At 39.6% G+C, this 7,105-nt stretch overlaps 1 long non-coding RNA gene across 12 annotated transcripts in view; it reads right to left on the bottom strand.

The window, feature by feature from the left end:
* Nucleotides 1–7,105, bottom strand: part of LOC104912401 — a 135,922-nt gene that overhangs the window by 91,620 nt on the left and 37,197 nt on the right. The gene's annotated exons all lie outside the window — the stretch shown is intronic.

Genomic DNA, 7,105 nt, shown 5'->3' with positions numbered 1-7,105 from the left:
AAAAAAAAATTTTTTTTTTTGCCACGAAGAATCACAGAAACATACATCAACTAAAGCAGAAACCATATACGAGAGTTGTCTTTTTCCTGTCTTTTGTGTTAGCCATAAAAAAGATATCTGAACACTGCATTTAGATCTCAGGTATATGCAGAATTAAGTACAGAGGCTGCTCCAAAAGTAATACCTTCTATTTATTTCCATGGAAACACCAACAAAGATGAAGAGCATAACAACAGTATTTGACACAGCAAATTGTCAGCTACAAAACAGTCCTTTTCAACATAGCCACCATGATTAGCTAAGCATTTTTGCCAGTGATAAGCAAGAGCTTGCATGCCACGGGCGTAAAAATCTGCACCAGTGGAAGTGACCCACTGTGCTCACTTCCATAAACATCCAAGCAAGCATCAATGAATGCCAGTGGGTGCCATTTTTTCCACATGGAGGAATTCAATGACACACCTTTGCTTCATGCACACTTCCATGTTAGACATCATTTTGTCAGACTGCCCCTCTGCTGCCATCTGTCACACAGCAATAAAATACAGTGAAATGTTTGTGGGAAGGTTCAACCTCTACTGCCGTAACACTAACATTCACCTTTGACGTTGTGGTGAAACAGGATAAAAGAGGAGGTGTTACTTTCAGAGCAGCCCTCGTAGACAAGTAAAAGTCAAAGAATAAAAGATTTACAGAAACATCCACTTTTAAAAACTGGGTCCTGTATCAGAAAGTAGGCAGGAAAGCACAAGCCATTCTCCGTTCTTCAGTGAACACATTTTAACTGTGCAAGGGCGGCAATTCTCAATCAGCTGCTTGTACAAAGATTTTATTCTTTCTGTGTGCCTTTTATTGCAACACTGCTAGATATTTCTCAATCCATTAGCTTCGTGATTGTGCTGCACAGAATGACAGCTTTTGTCAGGGAACTGCCCTGCACCACTGTGGAAAAAGCAACAGATCAAGGAGCCTGCACATATATTACAAACTGCTTTCTATACAGTGAAGCAATCTATAAAAGAAAAGAAGTTATCTGCATTGTAAAGCAGGATGGCAGTACTGTTTTGAACTGCACACCCCTTGCATTTCAGCAATGTGAAAAGGCCAGAGACCTGCTTTTTAACTTACAAGTCACATAGTCTGTAAAATAACGTAACATATATACATAAGTATGTGTATACATATATATATATATATATATATATACATGCGTGCATATACACACACATAGGTGTAACATAACCATTTCTGAAACATGCTGTGGATTATTTCTTACAGGAGTTGTTTTCCAGCATAGAGAGTGCCAGTGCCTCACTCTGTAATTGTGCAGCCTATAAATTCAGAGTGCAGATTTCCTAAGGACACAGCACAGTGTTCAGGAAGCCAGAGATGGAATCAACATCGCAAGTTTTAATCTAGCTCCAGGTAAGACTAATTGATGGCTGAAATCTGGCTGTGCTTTTTAACAAGAGAAAGACCTCCACAAAGCCGCCATCTAGGTAAAAACCCATCGTGCAGCTTACGAGAGCGAGGCCAAACTCAGCATACTGGAGCAGAATCATTCTCATCTGCAGCATCTCGGTGATTCAAACCTTGCAGAGACAGGAATGCATGCTGCCCTGCTCACACACACGTTTCTTGACAACTGCAAGATTTGAAAATCCTAAGAATTCAATCTTCAGAAGTTATTACAGCGTGAGATTTACTTTAAAGAATGCTTGTCCTGGACAGGTAGATGTTTAAATAAAAACCTATGCGTATTTTATAAACAGAATGTATTTTTACATTTAAATTATATGCAATATGTAAAATATTAAATTTAACTTTATCTATGCAGACTACAAAAACTTTCTGTAGAAACTAGATGCTGCTTTATTTGCCAAGCAATTTATATCATGGCAGGGTGATTCATCTCAATGCCTACTTCTAAGTCTGTATTTCAGAGTATTAATGTATATGCTCCTCTGCTCAACACCTTAACAGCTGTGCCAAGCAGCTACCATTTTAGAACGTGACGAACATGCTTCCTTATATAAAAGGAAAACCAATACCCTCATCATAAAGTATTTACTTTACTGAAGTTTGAACTATGCAAAAAAGCAATAGACCTCGATCTTGTTAATGTGGCTTAATTTGATTATGACATCACAAATTTCATGACATTTGGTATTGTTCTTAATGACCTACTTCCTACAGTTGTGCAGTTACAAGACAACTAATGATTTTTAAGACTAAATGTATTTATATACATATACACACACACACATCCTCACTCTTATGGCTAAATGCTTAAAGCGTGCATCTCAGCCACTCAAAAACCACACAGAAAACTAAAAGAAACTCCACAGCATTTTAACATTTTACATCATTTAAACTATGTCCTGATTTTTGAATCCAAGTTAAGATTTCCCTAAATTATTTCCTCAAAATCAGTAATGCCACACCAGCAATCCAGGAACTTACTACGAAGGCCAAGACCAGGCCAGGTAACAGAGCCAGCTCCTATCAGTGCTTCCAGTTGAAGGGCAGCAGAACTATCTACAGACTTTAGGCAAGCTTGGTGAGAGTAGCGTCATGCTTGCTCTTGCAGTGCCAACCTTGCACTGGACTTACATATGACAGCCCCAATAATCACAGCCAGGCCTCCCATCACTCCTCAGCTTGCTGAGCCCTGCAGCAACACAGACAGATGAAGGAGGAAGACCACCATGATAACTGAGGGGCTGAAGCATCAGCCCTGTAAGAAGAGGCTGAGGGACTGAACTTGGTGACAGCAGCTTCTCCAGCCCTGAGTGAGGTTACCAAGAAATCAGAGCCAGGCTGCTCACAGTGGTGTGTGATGGGAAGACAAGAGACGATAGTAAGCTGAAATATGACAGGTTCAAGCTGAAAACAAGGAAGAACTTTTATACTGTGAGATTGGTCAAGCAATGGAATCTGGAGAGGCTTTGACAGCTTCCATGCTTGGAGGCCTTGAAAGCCTAACTGGAAGAAACCCTGACCTACCCAGACAGACCTCTCAGGAGACCCTGTTCAGGGCAGGAGGACCAAGTAAGAGGCCTCCTGACCTATGCAGCTTGAAGAATCCTATGATCACATTTTGTGTTGTCAATCGCCACTGCCTTCCTGCATCTTTTCTGGAGTTAATCTCTACTGAAAAGACTTCAGCTGCTCTACCCACTCTTAGAGCCCCAGCTCTGACACCCAAGAGTGTCGCATCTGACACCAGTACTTTTTTCTTCTGAGAGAGAACTATTCTTTCAAGCACTTGAATCCCAAAGTACATTTGATTTATTTTTCAAGTATTTTTGAAGTATTTTTGATTCATTGTTGCTATCTAGTAAGTAAACCTACTACACTAGCAACATGCAAAACTGAGAAGGAGCAACATACCAGTAAAATATTTTTCCTCATCACAATCCAATTCAGTTCAAGCCATTTTTCCCTTCTCTATTCAAGAAATATACCCTCATACAGCCCCAACATGTCCTTTTTTTGTGGGGAGTCAAATCAGCTGCTGAAGCTATTGGTATAAATATATCTCCATTGTTTTTTTTTTCTTGTATATATTATACGTTATCAGCTCCCAAAGCATTCTGTTGTGCGGGCAGGCAGCTTTCATACACAACAGAAAATCAGAACACATGAACAGCAAGACCATTGAAACAGATCTCCACAAAAGTACCTATTTTTATGACTACTGTAACATGGAGACTAAAAATGCAATATATGAAGGAGCTGGGAACCAAGACTGTTGAGGTACCTAGAACGTCTACTGCCTGATACTTGAAAATGCTGCTGATTAGCTCTTACATAAAGTCCTGGGTACACTTCGGTACAGAGTTTATTACTGAACCCTAAACATATTGCAAAGTGAAACTCATAAAAAAAATCCAAACACTCCTAGTAAGAAATACAGCCATAGCTGGCCACCCCAAGGTACCTGTAAATCCAGTTAGAACATACCTATTGTACTTTTATTAGAAGACCACCTTCCTAATGCAAGTGGGTTTCACTGATTCCTGGAGTGCTTTAACTTTGTTTCTTTTTCTTTGCCTAGCAATACCTTAGCTTCATTCTCTTAATGTATATAATATTCCCTAAGGAAAAAAAAACAGGTTTCTAGTTCTGGCACCAAGATACTATTGAGCTCTGCAAGCTATTAAAAAGTCCCAAACGATGGCAAAAAAGTCTCTTGAGGCTTACTTAGAACAAGTATAAAAGACACAAGTCTAAGCGTGCCAGAGTGTGTGCCTCTTACACATACCGAAGCCTGCCTCAGAAGAGAAAAAAAGCTTCATTATGTATGAGGTCCAAAACATCTGTGGTGAGCTCCAAAATCTATATTCAGAAGGGCTGGAGACAGGCAGTACTCCCAGCTGCACTCTCTGTCAGCAAGAGCCCAGTGCCTGTCTGGGAGCAGGTGAAAGTGGAACGGGATGATCTGTCATTATAAAGGATGGAAAAAATATCAGGGGGAAAGGGGTACATGGAGCAGAACAACAGGAACAGAGAAAACATGACTAAGGCACAAACATCGGCCCATACAAAGTTTTCCAGAAGAGCTCTCCCTTCCAGTATGGCAGAAGAAGCATACTGAAGGTAAGAAGGGATAATGTTACACTGGCTTTAACACGGACCACAGAACCCTCAATAACAGAAGTCAGAATGACAATAGCAGTAGACCAGGAGGAACGAAGAATCTGAAGTGGCTTTCTTATTTCTTTTTTTTTTTTTTTTAAGAACTAAATACATCTTTCCAGGTCAATCTTACAAGTTTTCTTAATGCTCTTGGCAGCTTTTTTTTTTTAAAACTATAGTCACAGCAAGTACTCATATTAACTATTTGCTTCTATGCATGCCATACAGCTCAATAATGTTCCACTTCCAAAAAGGAAAAATATAACCTTTTTATCTTTATGACAACTGAAACTCTGAGTTACACCAAGGAGAAACTGCAAGGGGCAAACTGTGCATGTATCCTCTTGCTATTCAGTAAACAGGGAAGAGAGAGTTACATTAAATATAAAGGAATATTGACTATGAAAATATGAATAAATCTTTCTAAGTAACTGCAGCCAATTCTGACAGAAAGCAAAAGCTGTTTACTTTCCTATGTATGTCAAAATCATCACAAGTAGTTGCCTGCTATGTAAAAATACACTGACTTTTTAAACACTGCAAATTAAGCAATGGTTTCAGTGATATCCCTTGCTAAAACATCGCACATCTCTCTAGGGCTAGGGTTCCACGTGGAATTTGAGGCTCTGCATGGAGTGATCCTTTAAACCCCTACACATCTTAGAAAGGCACTGACATTCACACTATGGCGGAACTTGCTGTCACACATCTATGTCACCTTCCCAGAGGTTGCTCCTCCCAGCTGCCAGAGATTACGACTCTCTGCTTGCTGGTTGAGCCTAGAGACCTAAGCATATTCCCACAGCTTAGCATAAAGCCATGAATTTTACACGATTTGAACAGAACCTGGGGTTTTGCAATGAGGCAGCTAAGGTGTGGGCACACGCTCCCAGCTGCAAATTCTGCTGAGGAAGCACTAATCTCCAGCAAAGGGTGGAGCGGAGACTTTGGGACAGAAACAACTTAAACCACTTCAAGGTCTGCCACGGCTTGTCTGTCAGCACCACGGCTTTGCTCCTGTAGAGAAGCCTATCGACATCAAAGGGACCGTGCAAGCTGGTGCAATTACTGACATCCACGTACGCAGAGAAGGCCAACTAAAATATGTAATTTTTAAATGTATGCTAATGACATCATTTTCACTTAACTGAAATACTACGCATACTTGCTAGGAAAAATATTGCAAAGTTATTGCTCATTTATTTAAAATAAGGTCAATTTTGTCAACATTCACAGAACATTTCCAAACAGTACTCTTGCTAATCTATGCTGATCTGTACACACCAGCAAAACCTTGCTATAAAAGTGCCTTTACGTATCTAGGAATACGCTTATGTCTAAACAGGGAATTTTAAGTTGTTTCCCAGACTGTTCCTGTATCCAATGCAACCTGTTTATTTTGACCTCAGTTCTTAGAAACTGTTGATGCCACGGTAGAAATATGCTGTGTGTTCCAACAGGCAACAAACAGTCCTAATGACAGAATACTCCATCTGTGCTGCCAGAGCGTGCAGCCTCACTCTATAGCTTGTATACGCTTCAAGCAGGAAGGCTCAAAGCACAGAGAGAGCAGGGATGCACACGGCGCTGCAGCTCACACTGCAACGTGCACTCTGACTTGACCAAACCAGTCAAAATAGGCCTTTGTTCAGAGTCTACTATCTACTCAATTATCTCCTTTACATCAGTATACTCCAAATGCACCAGCAGCACTTTTGTGCTACCCTCCCTGTCCTGATTTTATTAAGTACATGCTTTTAGGGTGTTTTGTTTTGGTTTTTAATGTTTCAAAACTACAAAGTCAAGAAAGCTGATTTCAAACTGTCTGGTATTATCAAAAGGTAAGTGTTCAAGTGTGCAGAACATATGGCTCTATTTATGGCAGGCTAGCACACCAAATTCAAGGGAATTTTCCAACCACCTCATACCTTGCAAAAGGTATATTACAGAAAAATGCATGTGGGGATCCTTTAATTATTCTTACAACCTCACTTAGAAGAAGATGCTCTTCTTATATGATGCAGCTGTGGAGCAACATCCACTGGTACTGGTAGCATGAAAGGGCAATCCTTTTCTTTTACAAAGGTCTGGTACCAATTACCGTGGATTTAGAGGCACTATATAAAAGACAGTGCTGATTTGTTTCTAAATTTGTATCTTAATTAAACTGTCAGACTACAGCAAAAAAAAAAAAAAAGCAGAGTGTACCTGATGCTAAAATGCTACTACAGTATATTATCCAAGAAGCATAGTACAATTTCAAGGCACTTACAAACGGATCTATACAACATTTTATGGTTAAATTTTACATTTTTGTCACACCAAATCAAATGGAAAAGAAACAGCATTTTATATTTAAACTATAAATTCAGCATGTTCCAAATGGTTTTTTAAAAAGCAGCAATTTAAGCTAATAACAACCACATTATTATTTTCAAAATGATTTTAAATATATTTTGGTACA

This window comes from Meleagris gallopavo, chromosome 1, assembly GCF_000146605.3.
Source record: "Meleagris gallopavo isolate NT-WF06-2002-E0010 breed Aviagen turkey brand Nicholas breeding stock chromosome 1, Turkey_5.1, whole genome shotgun sequence".
Taxonomy (NCBI): Eukaryota; Metazoa; Chordata; class Aves; order Galliformes; family Phasianidae; genus Meleagris; species Meleagris gallopavo.
This window is presented reverse-complemented; position numbering and strand designations above follow the sequence as displayed.